A 17,640-nucleotide genomic window follows, 5' to 3' on the forward strand; every position below is an offset into this window, starting at 1 on the left:
GAATTCCGCTGACATATAAAAATGCTTCGGAAATCTTGCATTGTTCTCGGCATTCCGCTGACGTTTAAAAATGCTTCGGAACTCTTCAATTGTTCTCGGAATTCTGCTGAACTTTTAAAATGCTTTGGAACTCTTCCATTGCTCTCGGAATTCTGCTGAAGTTTAAAAATGCTTCAGAACTCTTACATTCTTCTCGGAATTCTGCTGACGTTTAAAAATGCTTCGGAACTCTTCCATTGTTCTCGGAATTCCGCTGACGTTTAAAAATGCTTCGGAAATCTTCCATTGTTTTCAAAATTCCGCTGACGCTTAAAAATGCTTCAGAACTCTTTCATTGTTCTCGGAATTCCGCTGACGTTTAAAAATGCTTCGGAACTCTTCCATTGTTCTCAGAATTCCGCTGCCGTTTAAAAATGCTTCGGAAATCTTCCATTGTTTTCAAAATTCCGCTGACGCTTAAAAATGCTTCAGAACTCTTCCATTGTTCTCGGAATTCCGCTGACGTTTAAAAATGCTTCGGAACTCTTCCATTGTTCTCGGAACTCCGCTGACGTTTAAAAATGCTTCGGAACTCTTCCATTGTTCTCGGAATTCTGCTGACGTTTAAAAATGCTTCGGAACTCTTCCATTGTTCTCGGAATTCCGCTGACGTTTTAAAATGCTTCAGTACTCTTCCATTGTTCTCGGAATTCCGCTGACGTTTAAAAATGCTTCGGAACTCTTCCATTGTTCTCGGAATTCCGCTGAAGTTTAAAAATGCTTCGGACCTCTTCCATTGTTCTAGGAATTCTGCTGAAGTCTAAAAAATCATCAGAACTCTTCCATTGTTCTCAGAATTTCGCTGACGTTTAAAAATGCTTCGGAAATCTCCCATTGTTTTCAAAATTCCGCTGACGTTTAAAAACGCTTCAGAACTTTTCCATTGTTCTCAGAATTCTGCTGACGTTTAAAAATGCTTCGGAACTCTTCCATTGTTCTCAGAATTCCGCTGACATTTAAAAATGCTTCGTAAATCTTCCATTGTTTTCAAAATTCCGCTGACGTTTAAAAATGCTTCGGAACTCTTCAATTGTTCTCGGAATTCTGCTGAACTTTTAAAATGCTTTGGAACTCTTCCATTGCTCTCGGAATTCTGCTGAAGTTTAAAAATGCTTCAGTACTCTTACATTCTTCTCGGAATTCTGCTGACGTTTAAAAATGCTTCGGAACTCTTCCATTGTTCTCGGAATTCCACTGACGTTTAAAAATGCTTCGGAAATCTTCCATTGTTTTCAAAATTCCGCTGACGCTTAAAAATGCTTCAGAACTCTTTCATTGTTCTCGGAATTCCGCTGACGTTTAAAAATGCTTCACAACTCTTCCATTGTTCTCGGAATTCCGCTGACTTTTAAAAATGCTTCGGAACTCTTCCGTTGTTCTCGGAATTCTGCTGAAGTTTAAAAATGCTTCGGAACTCTTCCATTGTTCTCAGAATTCCGCTGACGTTTAAACATGCTTCGGAAATCTTCCATTGTTTTCAAAACTCCGCTGACGCTTAAAAATGCTTCAGAACTCTTCCATTGTTCTCGGAATTCCGCTGACGTTTAAAAATGCTTTGGAACTCTTCCATTGTTCTCGGAATTCCGCTGAAGTTTAAAAATGCTTCGGAACTCTTCCATTGTTCTCAGAATTCTGCTGACGTTTAGGAATGCTTCGGATCTCTTCCATTGTTCTCGGAATTCTGCTGACGTTTAAAAATGCTTCGGAACTCTTCCATTGTTCTCAGAATTCCGCTGCCGTTTAAAAATGCTTCGGAAATCTTCCATTGTTTTCAAAATTCCGCTGACGCTTAAAAATGCTTCAGAACTCTTCCATTGTTCTCGGAATTCCGCTGACGTTTAAAAATGCTTCGGAACTCTTCCATTGTTCTCGGAATTCCGCTGACGTTTAAAAATGCTTCGGAACTCTTCCATTGTTCTTGGAATTCTGCTGAAGTTTTAAAATGCTTCGGAACTCTTCCATTGTTCTTGGAATTCTGCTGACGTTTAAAAATGCTTCGGAACTCTTCCATTGTTCTCGGAATTCCGCTGACGTTTTAAAATGCTTCAGTACTCTTCCATTGTTCTCGGAATTCCGCTGACGTTTAAAAATGCTTTGGAACTCTTCCATTGTTCTCGGAATTCCGCTGAAGTTTAAAAATGCTTCGGACCTCTTCCATTGTTCTAGGAATTCTGCTGAAGTCTAAAAAATCATCAGAACTCTCCCATTGTTCTCAGAATTTCGCTGACGTTTAAAAATGCTTCAGAAATCTCCCATTGTTTTCAAAATTCCGCTGACGTTTAAAAATGCTTCGGAACTCTTCAATTGTTCTCGGAATTCTGCTGAACTTTTAAAATGCTTTGGAACTCTTCCATTGCTCTCGGAATTCTGCTGAAGTTTAAAAATGCTTCAGTACTCTTACATTCTTCTCGGAATTCTGCTGACGTTTAAAAATGCTTCGGAACTCTTCCATTGTTCTCGGAATTCCACTGACGTTTAAAAATGCTTCGTAAATCTTCCATTGTTTTCAAAATTCCGCTGACGCTTAAAAATGCTTCAGAACTCTTTCATTGTTCTCGGAATTCCGCTGACGTTTAAAAATGCTTCGGAACTCTTCCATTGTTCTCGGAATTCTGCTGACGTTTAAAAATGCTTCGGAACTCTTCCATTGTTCTCAGAATTCCGCTGTCGTTTAAAAATGCTTCGGAAATCTTCCATTGTTTTCAAAATTCCACTGACGCTTAAAAATGCTTCAGAACTCTTCCATTGTTCTCGGAATTCCGCTGACGTTTAAAAATGCATCGGAACTCTTCCATTGTTCTCGGAATTCCGCTGACGTTTAAAAATGCTTCGGAACTCTTCCATTGTTCTTGGAATTCTGCTGAAGTTTTAAAATGCTTCGGAACTCTTCCATTGTTCTCGGAATTCTGCTGACGTTTAAAAATGCTTCGGAACTCTTCCATTGTTCTCGGAATTCCGCTGACGTTTTAAAATGCTTCAGTACTCTTCCATTGTTCTCGGAATTCCGCTGACGTTTAAAAATGCTTCGGAACTCTTCCATTGTTCTCGGAATTCCGCTGAAGTTTAAAAATGCTTCGGACCTCTTCCATTGTTCTAGGAATTCTGCTGAAGTCTAAAAAATCATCAGAACTCTTCCAATGTTCTCAGAATTTCGCTGACGTTTAAAAATGCTTCGGAAATCTCCCATTGTTTTCAAAATTCCGCTGACGTTTAAAAACGCTTCAGAACTTTTCCATTGTTCTCAGAATTCTGCTGACGTTTAAAAATGCTTCGGAACTCTTCCATTGTTCTCAGAATTCCGCTGACGTTTAAAAATGCTTCGTAAATCTTCCATTGTTTTCAAAATTCCGCTGACGTTTAAAAATGCTTCGGAACTCTTCAATTGTTCTCGGAATTCTGCTGAACTTTTAAAATGCTTTGGACCTCTTCCATTGTTTTAGGAATTCTGCTGAAGTCTAAAAAATCATCAGAACTCTTCCATTGTTCTCAGAATTTCGCTGACGTTTAAAAATGCTTCGGAAATCTCCCATTGTTTTCAAAATTCCGCTGACGTTTAAAAACGCTTCAGAACTTTTCCATTGTTCTCAGAATTCTGCTGACGTTTAAAAATGCTTCGGAACTCTTCCATTGTTCTCAGAATTCCACTGACGTTTAAAAATGCTTCGGAAATCTTCCATTGTTTTCAAAATTCCGCTGACGCTTAAAAATGCTTCAGAACTCTTTCATTTTTCTCGGAATTCCGCTGACGTTTAAAAATGCTTCGGAACTCTTCCATTGTTCTCGGAATTCCGCTGACGTTTAAAAATGCTTCACAACTCTACCATTGTTCTCGGAATTCCGCTGACTTTTAAAAATACTTCGGAACGCTTCCATTGTTCTCCAAAATCCGCTGAAGTTTAAAAATGCTTCGGAACCCTTCCATTGTTCTCGGAATTCTGCTGAAGTTTAAAAATGCTTCAGTACTCTTACATTCTTCTCGGAATTCTGCTGACGTTTAAAAATGCTTCGGAACTCTTCCATTGTTCTCGGAATTCCGCTGACGTTTAAAAATGCTTCGGAAATCTTCCATTGTTTTCAAAATTCCGCTGACGCTTAAAAATGCTTCAGAACTCTTTCATTGTTCTCGGAATTCCGCTGACGTTTAAAAATGCTTCGGAACTCTGCCATTGTTCTCGGAATTCTGCTGACGTTTAAAAATGCTTCGGAACTCTTCCATTGTTCTCAGAATTGCGCTGCCGTTTAAAAATGCTTCAGAAATCTTCCATTGTTTTCAAAATTCCGCTGACGCTTAAAAATGCTTCAGAACTCTTCCATTGTTCTCGGAATTCCGCTGACGTTTAAAAATGCTTCGGAACTCTTCCATTGTTCTCGGAATTCCGCTGACGTTTAAAAATGCTTCGGAACTCTTCCATTGTTCTTGGAATTCTGCTGAAGTTTTAAAATGCTTCGGAACTCTTCCATTGTTCTCGGAATTCTGCTGACGTTTAAAAATGCTTCGGAACTCTTCCATTGTTCTCGGAATTCCGCTGACGTTTTAAAATGCTTCAGTACTCTTCCATTGTTCTCGGAATTCCGCTGACGTTTAAAAATGCTTCGGAACTCTTCCATTGTTCTCGGAATTCCGCTGAAGTTTAAAAATGCTTCGGACCTCTTCCATTGTTCTAGGAATTCTGCTGAAGTCTAAAAAATCATCAGAACTCTTCCATTGTTCTCAGAATTTCGCTGACGTTTAAAAATGCTTCGGAAATCTCCCATTGTTTTCAAAATTCCGCTGACGTTTAAAAACGCTTCAGAACTTTTCCATTGTTCTCAGAATTCTGCTGACGTTTAAAAATGCTTCGGAACTCTTCCATTGTTCTCAGAATTCCGCTGACGTTTAAAAATGCTTCGTAAATCTTCCATTGTTTTCAAAATTCCGCTGACGTTTAAAAATGCTTCGGAACTCTTCAATTGTTCTCGGAATTCTGCTGAACTTTTAAAATGCTTTGGACCTCTTCCATTGTTCTAGGAATTCTGCTGAAGTCTAAAAAATCATCAGAACTCTTCCATTGTTCTCAGAATTTCGCTGACGTTTAAAAATGCTTCGGAAATCTCCCATTGTTTTCAAAATTCCGCTGACGTTTAAAAATGCTTCGGAACTCTTCCATTGTTCTCAGAATTCCACTGACGTTTAAAAATGCTTCGGAAATCTTCCATTGTTTTCAAAATTCCGCTGACGCTTAAAAATGCTTCAGAACTCTTTCATTTTTCTCGGAATTCCGCTGACGTTTAAAAATGCTTCGGAACTCTTCCATTGTTCTCGGAATTCTGCTGACGTTTAAAAATGCTTCGGAACTCTTCCATTGTTCTCAGAATTCCGCTGACGTTTAAAAATGCTTCGGAAATCTTCCATTGTTTTCAAAATTCCACTGACGCTTAAAAATGCTTCAGAACTCTTCCATTGTTCTCGGAATTCCGCTGACGTTTAAAAATGCATCGGAACTCTTCCATTGTTCTCGGAATTCCGCTGACGTTTAAAAATGCTTCGGAACTCTTCAATTGTTCTTGGAATTCTGCTGAAGTTTTAAAATGCTTCGGAACTCTTCCATTGTTCTCGGAATTCTGATGACGTTTAAAAATGCTTCGGAACTCTTCCATTGTTCTCAGAATTCCGCTGACGTTTAAACATGCTTCGGAAATCTTCCATTGCTTTCAAAACTCCGCTGACGCTTAAAAATGCTTCAGAACTCTTCCATTGTTCTCGGAATTCCGCTGACGTTTAAAAATGCTTTGGAACTCTTCCATTGTTCTCGGAATTCCGCTGAAGTTTAAAAATGCTTCGGAACTCTTCCATTGTTCTCAGAATTCTGCTGACGTTTAGAAATGCTTCGGATCCCTTCCATTGTTCTCGGAATTCTGCTGACGTTTAAAAATGCTTCGGAACTCTTCCATTGTTCTCGGAATTCCGCTGACGTTTAAAAATGCTTCACAACTCTACCATTGTTCTCGGAATTCCGCTGACTTTTAAAAATACTTCGGAACGCTTCCATTGTTCTCCAAAATCCGCTGAAGTTTAAAAATGCTTCGGAACCCTTCCATTGTTCTCGGAATTCTGCTGAAGTTTAAAAATGCTTCAGTACTCTTACATTCTTCTCGGAATTCTGCTGACGTTTAAAAATGCTTCGGAACTCTTCCATTGTTCTCGGAATTCCGCTGACGTTTAAAAATGCTTCGGAAATCTTCCATTGTTTTCAAAATTCCGCTGACGCTTAAAAATGCTTCAGAACTCTTTCATTGTTCTCGGAATTCCGCTGACGTTTAAAAATGCTTCGGAACTCTGCCATTGTTCTCGGAATTCTGCTGACGTTTAAAAATGCTTCGGAACTCTTCCATTGTTCTCAGAATTGCGCTGCCATTTAAAAATGCTTCAGAAATCTTCCATTGTTTTCAAAATTCCGCTGACGCTTAAAAATGCTTCAGAACTCTTCCATTGTTCTCGGAATTCCGCTGACGTTTAAAAATGCTTCGGAACTCTTCCATTGTTCTCGGAATTCCGCTGACGTTTAAAAATGCTTCGGAACTCTTCCATTGTTCTTGGAATTCTGCTGAAGTTTTAAAATGCTTCGGAACTCTTCCATTGTTCTCGGAATTCTGCTGACGTTTAAAAATGCTTCGGAACTCTTCCATTGTTCTCGGAATTCCGCTGACGTTTTAAAATGCTTCAGTACTCTTCCATTGTTCTCGGAATTCCGCTGACGTTTAAAAATGCTTCGGAACTCTTCCATTGTTCTCGGAATTCCGCTGAAGTTTAAAAATGCTTCGGACCTCTTCCATTGTTCTAGGAATTCTGCTGAAGTCTAAAAAATCATCAGAACTCTTCCATTGTTCTCAGAATTTCGCTGACGTTTAAAAATGCTTCGGAAATCTCCCATTGTTTTCAAAATTCCGCTGACGTTTAAAAACGCTTCAGAACTTTTCCATTGTTCTCAGAATTCTGCTGATGTTTAAAAATGCTTCGGAACTCTTCCATTGTTCTCAGAATTCCGCTGACGTTTAAAAATGCTTCGTAAATCTTCCATTGTTTTCAAAATTCCGCTGACGTTTAAAAATGCTTCGGAACTCTTCAATTGTTCTCGGAATTCTGCTGAACTTTTAAAATGCTTTGGAACTCTTCCATTGCTCTCGGAATTCTGCTGAAGTTTAAAAATGCTTCAGTACTCTTACATTCTTCTCGGAATTCTGCTGACGTTTAAAAATGCTTCGGAACTCTTCCATTGTTCTCGGAATTCCACTGACGTTTAAAAATGCTTCGGAAATCTTCCATTGTTTTCAAAATTCCGCTGACGCTTAAAAATGCTTCAGAACTCTTTCATTGTTCTCGGAATTCCGCTGACGTTTAAAAATGCTTCGGAACTCTTCCATTGTTCTCGGAATTCTGCTGACGTTTAAAAATGCTTCGGAACTCTTCCATTGTTCTCAGAATTCCGCTGTCGTTTAAAAATGCTTCAGAAATCTTCCATTGTTTTCAAAATTCCACTGACGCTTAAAAATGCTTCAGAACTCTTCCATTGTTCTCGGAATTCCGCTGACGTTTAAAAATGCATCGGAACTCTTCCATTGTTCTCGGAATTACGCTGACGTTTAAAAATGCTTCGGAACTCTTCCATTGTTCTCGGAATTCCGCTGAAGTTTAAAAATGCTTCGGACCTCTTCCATTGTTCTAGGAATTCTGCTGAAGTCTAAAAAATCATCAGAACTCTTCCATTGTTCTCAGAATTTCGCAGACGTTTAAAAATGCTTCGGAAATCTTCCATTGTTTTCAAAATTCCGCTGACGTTTAAAAATGCTTCAGAACTTTTCCATTGTTCTCAGAATTCTGCTGACGTTTAAAAATGCTTCGGAACTCTTCCATTGTTCTCGGAATTCCGCTGACGTTTAAAAATGCTTCACAACTCTTCCATTGTTCTCGGAATTCCGCTGACTTTTAAAAATGCTTCGGAACTCTTCCGTTGTTCTCCAAATTCCGCTGAAGTTTAAAAAAGCTTCGGAACCCTTCCATTGTTCTCGGAATTCTGCTGAAGTTTAAAAATGCTTCGGAACTCTTCCATTGTTCTCAGAATTCCGCTGACGTTTAAACATGCTTCGGAAATCTTCCATTGTTTTCAAAACTCCGCTGACGCTTAAAAATGCTTCAGAACTCTTCCATTGTTCTCGGAATTCCGCTGACGTTTAAAAATGCTTTGGAACTCTTCCATTGTTCTCGGAACTCCGCTGACGTTTAATAATGCTTCGCAACTCTTTCATTGTTCTCGGAATTCCGCTGACGTTTAAAAATGCTTCGGAACTCTTCCATTGTTCTCGGAATACCGTTGAAGTTTAAAAATGCTTCGAAACTCTTCCATTGTTCTCGGAATTCTGCTGAAGATTAAAAATGCTTTGGAACTCTTCCATTGTTCTCGGAATTCCGCTGACATATAAAAATGCTTCGGAAATCTTGCATTGTTCTCGGCATTCCGCTGACATTTAAAAATGCTTCGGAACGCTTCAATTGTTCTCGGAATTCTGCTGAACTTTTAAAATGCTTTGGAACTCTTCCATTGCTCTCGGAATTCTGCTGAAGTTTAAAAATGCTTCAGAACTCTTACATTCTTCTCGGAATTCTGCTGACGTTTAAAAATGCTTCGGAACTCTTCCATTTTTCTCGAAATTCCGTTGAAGTTTAAAAATGCTTCGAAACTCTTCCATTGTTCTCGGAATTCCGCTGACGTTTAAAAATGCTTTGGAACTCTTCCATTGTTCTCGGAATTCCGCTGAAGTTTAAAAATGCTTCGGAACTCTTCCATTGTTCTCAGAATTCTGCTGACGTTTAGAAATGCTTCGGAACTCTTCCATTGTTCTCGGAATTCTGCTGACGTTTAAAAATGCTTCGGAACTCTTCCATTGTTCTCGGAATTCCGCTGACGTTTAAAAATGCTTCACAACTCTTCCATTCTTCTCGGAATTCCGCTGACTTTTAAAAATACTTCGGAACGCTTCCATTGTTCTCCAAAATCCGCTGTAGTTTAAAAATGCTTCGGAACCCTTCCATTGTTCTCGGAATTCTGCTGAAGTTTAAAAATGCTTCGGAACTCTTCCATTGTTCTCAGAATTCCGCTGACGTTTAAAAATGCTTCGGAAATCTTCCATTGTTTTCAAAATTCCGCTGACGCTTAAAAATGCTTCAGAACTCTTCCATTGTTCTCGGAATTCCGCTGACGTTTAAAAATGCTTCGGAACTCTTCCATTGTTCTCGGAATTCCGCTGACGTTTAAAAATGCTTCGGAACTCTTCCATTGTTCTTGGAATTCTGCTGAAGTTTTAAAATGCTTCGGAACTCTTCCATTGTTCTCGGAATTCTGCTGAAGTTTAAAAATGCTTCGGAACTCTTCCATTGTTCTCGGAATTCCGCTGACATATAAAAATGCTTCGGAAATCTTGCATTGTTCTCGGCATTCCGCTGACGTTTAAAAATGCTTCGTAAATCTTCCATTGTTTTCAAAATTCCGCTGACGTTTAAAAATGCTTCAGAACTCTTCCATTGTTCTCGGAATTCCGCTGACGTCTAATAATGCTTCGCAACTCTTTCATTGTTCTCGGAATTCCGCTGACGTTTAAAAATGCTTCGGAACTCTTCCATTGTTCTCGGAATTCCGTTGAAGTTTAAAAATGCTTCGAAACTCTTCCATTGTTCTCGGAATTCTGCTGAAGTTTAAAAATGCTTCGGAACTCTTCCATTGTTCTCAGAATTCCGCTGACGTTTAAAAATGCTTCGGTACTCTTCCATTGTTCTCGGAATTCCGTTGAAGTTTAAAAATGCTTCGAAACTCTTCCATTGTTCTCGGAATTCTGCTGAAGTTTAAAAATGCTTCGGAACTCTTCCATTGTTCTCAGAATTCCGCTGACGTTTAAAAATGCTTCGGTACTCTTCCATTGTTCTCGGAAATCCGCTGACATAAAAAATGCTTCGGAAATCTTGCATTGTTCTCGGAATTCCGCTGACGTTTAAAAATGCTTCGGAACTCTTCCATTGTTCTTGGAATTCTGCTGAAGTTTTAAAATGCTTCGGAACTCTTCCATTGTTCTCGGAATTCTGCTGAAGTTTAAACATGCTTCGGAACACTTCCATTGTTCTCGGAATTCCGCTGACATATAAAAATGCTTCGGAAATCTTGCATTGTTCTCGGCATTCCGCTGACGTTTAAAAATGCTTCGGAACTCTTCCATTGTTCTCGTAATTCCGCTGAAGTTTAAAAATGCTTCGGAACTCTTCCATTGTTCTCGGAATTCCGCTGACATATAAAAATGCTTCGGAAATCTTGCATTGTTCTCGGCATTCCGCTGATGTTTAAAAATGCTTTAGAACTCTTCCATTGTTCTCGCAATTCCGCTGACGTTTAAAAATGCTTCAGAACTCTTCCATTGTTCTCGGAATTCCGCTGACGTTTAAAAATGCTTTGGAACTCTTCCATTGTTCTCGGAATTCCGCTGACGTTTAAAAATGCTTCGAAACTCTTCCATTGTTCTCGGAATTCTGCTGAAGTTTAAAAATGCTTCGAAACTCTTCCATTGTTCTCGGAATTCTGCTGAAGTTTAAAAATGCTTCGGAACTCTTCCATTGTTCTCAGAATTCCGCTGACGTTTAAAAATGCTACGGTACTCTTCCATTGTTCTCGTAATTCCGCTGAAGTTTAAAAATGCTTCGGAACTCTTCCATTGTTCTCGGAATTCCGCTGACATATAAAAATGCTTCGGAAATCTTGCATTGTTCTCGGCATTCCGCTGATGTTTAAAAATGCTTTAGAACTCTTCCATTGTTCTCAGAATTCCGCTGACGTTTAAAAATGCTTCGGAAATCTTCCATTGTTTTCAAAATTCCGCTGACGTTTAAAAATGCTTCAGAACTTTTCCATTGTTCTCAGAATTCTGCTGACGTTTAAAAATGCTTCGGAACTCTTCAATTGTTCTCGGAATTCTGTTGAAGTTTAAAAATGCTTCGAAACTCTTCCATTGTTCTGGGAATTCTGCTGAAGTTTAAAAATGCTTCAGAACTCTTCCATTGTTCTCGGAACTCCGCTGACGTTTAATAATGCTTCGCAACTCTTTCATTGTTCTCGGAATTCCGCTGACGTTTAAAAATGCTTCGGAACTCTTCCATTGTTCTCGGAATACCGTTGAAGTTTAAAAATGCTTCGAAACTTCCATTGTTCTCGGAATTCTGCTGAAGTTTAAAAATGCTTTGGAACTCTTCCATTGTTCTCGGAATTCCGCTGACATATAAAAATGCTTCGGAAATCTTGCATTGTTCTCGGCATTCCGCTGACGTTTAAAAATGCTTCGGAACTCTTCAATTGTTCTCGGAATTCTGCTGAACTTTTAAAATGCTTTGGAACTCTTCCATTGCTCTCGGAATTCTGCTGAAGTTTAAAAATGCTTCAGAACTCTTACATTCTTCTCGGAATTCTGCTGACGTTTAAAAATGCTTCGGAACTCTTCCATTTTTCTCGGAATTCCGTTGAAGTTTAAAAATGCTTCGAAACTCTTCCATTGTTCTCGGAATTCCGCTGACGTTTAAAAATGCTTCGGAACTCTTCCATTGTTCTCAGAATTCTGCTGACGTTTAGAAATGCTTCGGAACTCTTCCATTGTTCTCGGAATTCTGCTGACGTTTAAAAATGCTTCGGAACTCTTCCATTGTTCTCGGAATTCCGCTGACGTTTAAAAATGCTTCACAACTCTTCCATTGTTCTCGGAATTCCGCTGACTTTTAAAAATAATTCGGAACGCTTCCATTGTTCTCCAAAATCCGCTGAAGTTTAAAAATGCTTCGGAACCCTTCCATTGTTCTCGGAATTCTGCTGAAGTTTAAAAATGCTTCGGAACTCTTCCATTGTTCTCAGAATTCCGCTGAAGTTTAAAAATGCTTCGGAAATCTTCCATTGTTTTCAAAATTCCGCTGACGCTTAAAAATGCTTCAGAACTCTTCCATTGTTCTCGGAATTCCGCTGACGTTTAAAAATGCTTCGGAACTCTTCCATTTTTCTCGGAATTCCGCTGACGTTTAAAAATGCTTCGGAACTCTTCCATTGTTCTTGGAATTCTGCTGAAGTTTTAAAATGCTTCGGAACTCTTCCATTGTTCTCGGAATTCTGCTGAAGTTTAAAAATGCTTCGGAACTCTTCCATTGTTCTCGGAATTCCGCTGACATATAAAAATGCTTCGGAAATCTTGCATTGTTCTCGGCATTCCGCTGACGTTTAAAAATGCTTCAGAACTCTTCCATTGTTCTCGGAATTCCGCTGACGTTTAAAAATGCTTTGGAACTCTTCCATTGTTCTCGGAATTCCGCTGACGTTTAAAAATGCTTCGGAACCCTTCCATTGTTCTCAGAATTCCGCTGACGTTTAAAAATGCTTCATAAATCTTCCATTGTTTTCAAAATTCCACTGACGTTTAAAAATGCTTCAGAACTCTTCCATTGTTCTCGGAATTCCGCTGACGTCTAATAATGCTTCGCAACTCTTTCATTGTTCTCGGAATTCCACTGACGTTTAAAAATGCTTCGGAACTCTTCCATTTTTCTCGGAATTCTGCTGAAGTTTAAAAATGCTTCGGAACTCTTCCATTGTTCTCAGAATTCCGCTGACGTTTAAAAATGCTTCGGTACTCTTCCATTGTTCTCGGAAATCCGCTGACATATAAAAATGCTTCGGAAATCTTGCATTGTTCTCGGCATTCCGCTGTCGTTTAAAAATGCTTCGGAACTCTTCCATTGTTCTCGTAATTCCGCTGAAGTTTAAAAATGCTTCGGAACTCTTCCATTGTTCTCGGAATTCCGCTGACATATAAAAATGCTTCGGAAATCTTGCATTGTTCTCGGCATTCCGCTGACGTTTAAAAATGCTTCAGAACTCTTCCATTGTTCTCGGAATTCCGCTGACGTTTAAAAATGCTTTGGAACTCTTCCATTGTTCTCGGAATTCCGCTGACGTTTAAAAATGCTTCGGAACTCTTCCATTGTTCTCAGAATTCCGCTGACGTTTAAAAATGCTTCATAAATCTTCCATTGTTTTCAAAATTCCACTGACGTTTAAAAATGCTTCAGAACTCTTCCATTGTTCTCGGAATTCCGCTGACGTCTAATAATGCTTCGCAACTCTTTCATTGTTCTCGGAATTCCACTGACGTTTAAAAATGCTTCGGAACTCTTCCATTTTTCTCGTAATTCTGCTCATGTTTAAAAATGCTTCGGAACTCTTCCATTGTTCTAGGAATTCTGCTGAAGTCTAAAAATTCATGTGAACTCTTCCATTATTCTTGGAATTCGTGTGAATTTTAAAAATGCTTCGGAACTCTTCTATTGTTCTCGGAATTCCGCTGAAGTTTAAAAATGCTTTGGAACTCTTCCATTGTTCTCGGAATTCCGCTGACGTTTAAAAATGCTTCGGAACTCTTCCATTGTTCTCGGAATTCCGCTGACGTTTAAAAATGCTTCGGAACTCTTCCATTGTTCTCAGAATTCCGCTGACGTTTAAAAATGCTTCATAAATCTTCCATTGTTTTCAAAATTCCACTGACGTTTAAAAATGCTTCAGAACTCTTCCATTGTTCTCGGAATTCCGCTGACGTCTAATAATGCTTCGCAACTCTTTCATTGTTCTCGGAATTCCACTGACGTTTAAAAATGCTTCGGAACTCTTCCATTTTTCTCGTAATTCTGCTCATGTTTAAAAATGCTTCGGAACTCTTCCATTGTTCTCGGAATTCCGCTGAAGTTTAAAAATGCTTCGGAACTCTTCCATTGTTCTAGGAATTCTGCTGAAGTCTAAAAATTCATGTGAACTCTTCCATTATTCTTGGAATTCGTGTGAATTTTAAAAATGCTTCGGAACTCTTCTATTGTTCTCGGAATTCCGCTGAAGTTTAAAAATGCTTAAAATCTCGTACATTGTTCTCGGAATTCTGCTGAAGTTTAAAAATGCTTCAGAACTCTTCCATTGTTCTCAGAATTCCGCTGACGTTTAAAAATGCTTCGGAAATCTTCCATTGTTTTCAAAATTCCGCTGACGTTTAAAAATGCTTCAGAACTTTTCCATTGTTCTCAGAATTCTGCTGAATTTTTAAAATGCTTTGGAACTCTTCCATTGCTCTCGGAATTCGGGTGAAGTTTAAAAATGCTTCGGAACTCTTCTATTGTTCTCGGAATTCCGCTGAAGTTTAAAAATGCTTAAAATCTCTTCCATTGTTCTCGTAATTCTGCTCATGTTTAAAAATGCTTCGGTACTCTTCCATTGTTCTCGTAATTCTGCTGAAGTTTAAAAATGCTTCGGAACTCTTCCATTGTTCTTGGAATTCCGATGACGTTTTAAAATGCTTCAGTACTCTTCCATTGTTCTCGGAATTCCGCTGACGTTTAAAAATGCTTCGGAACTCTTCCATTGTTCTCGGAATTCCGCTGAAGTTTAAAAATGCTTCGGACCTCTTCCATTGTTCTAGGAATTCTGCTGAAGTCTAAAAAATCATCTGAACTCTTCCATTGTTCTCGGAATTCGTGTGAATTTTAAAAATGCTTCAGAACTCTTCTATTGTTCTCGGAATTCCGCTGAAGTTTAAAAATGCTTAAAATCTCTTACATTGTTCTCGGAATTCCGCTGAAGTTTAAAAATGCTTCGGAACTCTACCATTGTTCTCGAAATTCTGCTGAAGTTTAAAAATGCTTCAGAACTCTTCCATTGTTCTCAGAATTTCGCTGATGTTTAAAAATGCTTCGGAAATCTTCCATTGTTTTCAAAATTCCGCTGACGTTTAAAAATGCTTCAGAACTTTTCCATTGTTCTCAGAATTCTGCTGACGTTTAAAAATGCTTTGGAACTCTTCCATTGTTCTCAGAATTCCGCTGACTTTTAAAATTGCTTCGGAACTCTTCCATTGTTCTCGGAATTCCGCTGACGTTTAAAATGCTTCGGAACTCTTCCATTGTTCTCGGAATTCCGCTGACGTTTAAAAATGCTTCGGAACTCTTACATTGTTCTTGGAATTCTGCTGAAGTTTTAAAATGCTTCGGAACTCTTCCATTGTTCTCGGAATTCTGCTGAAGTTTAAAAATGCTTCGGAACTCTTCCATTGTTCTCGGAATTCCGCTGACATATAAAAATGCTTCGGAAATCTTGCATTGTTCTCGGCATTCCGCTGACGTTTAAAAATGCTTCGGAACTCTTCCATTGTTCTCGTAATTCCGCTGACGTTTAAAAATGCTTCGGAACTCTTCCATTGTTCTCGGAATTCCGCTGACATATAAAAATGCTTCGGAAATCCTGCATTGTTCTCGGCATTCCGCCGATGTTTAAAAATGCTTTAGAACTCTTCCATTGTTCTCGCAATTCCGCTGACGTTTAAAAATGCTTCAGAACTCTTCCATTGTTCTCGGAATTCCGCTGACGTTTAAAAATGCTTTGGAACTCTTCCATTGTTCTCGGAATTCCGCTGACGTTTAAAAATGCTTCGGAACTCTTCCATTGTTCTCAGAATTCCGCTGACGTTTAAAAATGCTTCGTAAATCTTCCATTGTTTTCAAAATTCCGCTGACGTTTAAAAATGCTTCAGAACTCTTCAATTGTTCTCGGAATTCTGCTGAAGTTTAAAAATGCTTCAGTACTCTTACATTCTTCTCGGAATTCTGCTGACGTTTAAAAATGCTTCGGAACTCTTCCATTGTTCTCGGAATTCTGCTGACATTTAAAAATGCTTCGGAACTCTTCCATTGTTCTCAGAATTCCGCTGACGTTTAAAAATGCTTCGGAAATCTTCCATTGTTTTCAAAATTCCGCTGACGCTTAAAAATGCTTCAGAACTCTTCCATTGTTCTCGGAATTCCGCTGACGTCTAATAATGCTTCGCAACTCTTTCATTGTTCTCGGAATTCCGCTGACGTTTAAAAATGCTTCGGAACTCTTCCATTGTTCTCGGAATTCCGTTCAAGTTTAAAAATGCTTCGAAACTCTTCCATTGTTCTCGGAATTCTGCTGAAGTTTAAAAATGCTTCGGAACTCTTCAATTGTTCTCGGAATTCTGCTGAAGTTTAAAAATGCTTCAGTACTCTTACATTCTTCTCGGAATTCTGCTGACGTTTAAAAATGCTACGGAACTCTTCCATTGTTCTCGGAATTCTGCTGACATTTAAAAATGCTTCAGAACTCTTCCATTGTTCTCAGAATTCCGCTGACGTTTAAAAATGCTTCGGAAATCTTCCATTGTTTTCAAAATTCCGCTGACGCTTAAAAATGCTTCAGAACTCTTCCATTGTTCTCGGAATTCCGCTGACGTCTAATAATGCTTCGCAACTCTTTCATTGTTCTCGGAATTCCGCTGACGCTTAAAAATGCTTCGGAACTCTTCCATTGTTCTCGGAATTCCGTTGAAGTATAAAAATGCTTCGAAACTCTTCCATTGTTCTCGGAATTCTGCTGAAGTTTAAAAATGCTTCGGAACTCTTCCATTGTTCTCAGAATTCCGCTGACGTTTAAAAATGCTTCGGTACTCTTCCATTGTTCTCGGAAATCCGCTGACATATAAAAATGCTTCGGAAATCTTGCATTGTTCTCGGAATTCCGCTGAAGTTTAAAAATGCTTAAAATCTCTTCCATTGTTCTCGTAATTCTGCTCATGTTTAAAAATGCTTCGGAACTCTTCCATTGTTCTCGGAATTCCGCTGAAGTTTAAAAATGCTTCGGAAATCTTCCATTGTTCTAGGAATTCTGCTGAAGTCTAAAAATTCATGTGAACTCTTCCATTATTCTTGGAAATCGTGTGAATTTTAAAAATGCTTCGGAACTCTTCTATTGTTCTCGGAATTCCGCTGAAGTTTAAAAATGCTTAAAATCTCGTACATTGTTCTCGGAATTCTGCTGAAGTTTAAAAATGCTTCAGAACTCTTCCATTGTTCTCAGAATTCCGCTGACGTTTAAAAATGCTTCGGAAATCTTCCATTGTTTTCAAAATTCCGCTGACGTTTAAAAATGCTTCAGAACTTTTCCATTGTTCTCAGAATTCTGCTGACGTTTAAAAATGCTTCGGAACTCTTCCATTGTTCTCGGAATTCCGCGGACGTTTAAAAATGCTTCACAACTCTTCCATTGTTCTCGGAATTCCGCTGACTTTTAAAAATGCTTCGGAACCCTTCCATTGTTCTCGGAATTCCGCAAAAGTTTATAAATGCTTCAGAACTCTTCCATTGTTCTCGGAATTCCGCTGTCGTTTAAAAATTCTTTGGAACTCTTCCATTGTTCTCGGAATTCCGCTGTCGTTTAAAAATTCTTCGGAAATCTTGCATTGTTCTCGGCATTCCGCTGACGTTTAAAAATTCTTCGGAACTCTTCAATTGTTCTTGGAATTCTGCTGAATTTTTAAAATGCTTTGGAACTCTTCCATTGCTCTCGGAATTCGGGTGAAGTTTAAAAATGCTTTGGAACTCTTCTATTGTTCTCGGAATTCCGCTGAAGTTTAAAAATGCTTAAAATCTCTTCCATTGTTCTCGTAATTCTGCTCATGTTTAAAAATGCTTCGGTACTCTTCCATTGTTCTCGTAAT

Source organism: Phyllobates terribilis, unplaced genomic scaffold, assembly GCF_046119375.1.
Source record: "Phyllobates terribilis strain yellow unplaced genomic scaffold, ASM4611937v1 Scaffold_28__1_contigs__length_16237799, whole genome shotgun sequence".
In the NCBI taxonomy this organism is placed as follows: Eukaryota; Metazoa; Chordata; class Amphibia; order Anura; family Dendrobatidae; genus Phyllobates; species Phyllobates terribilis.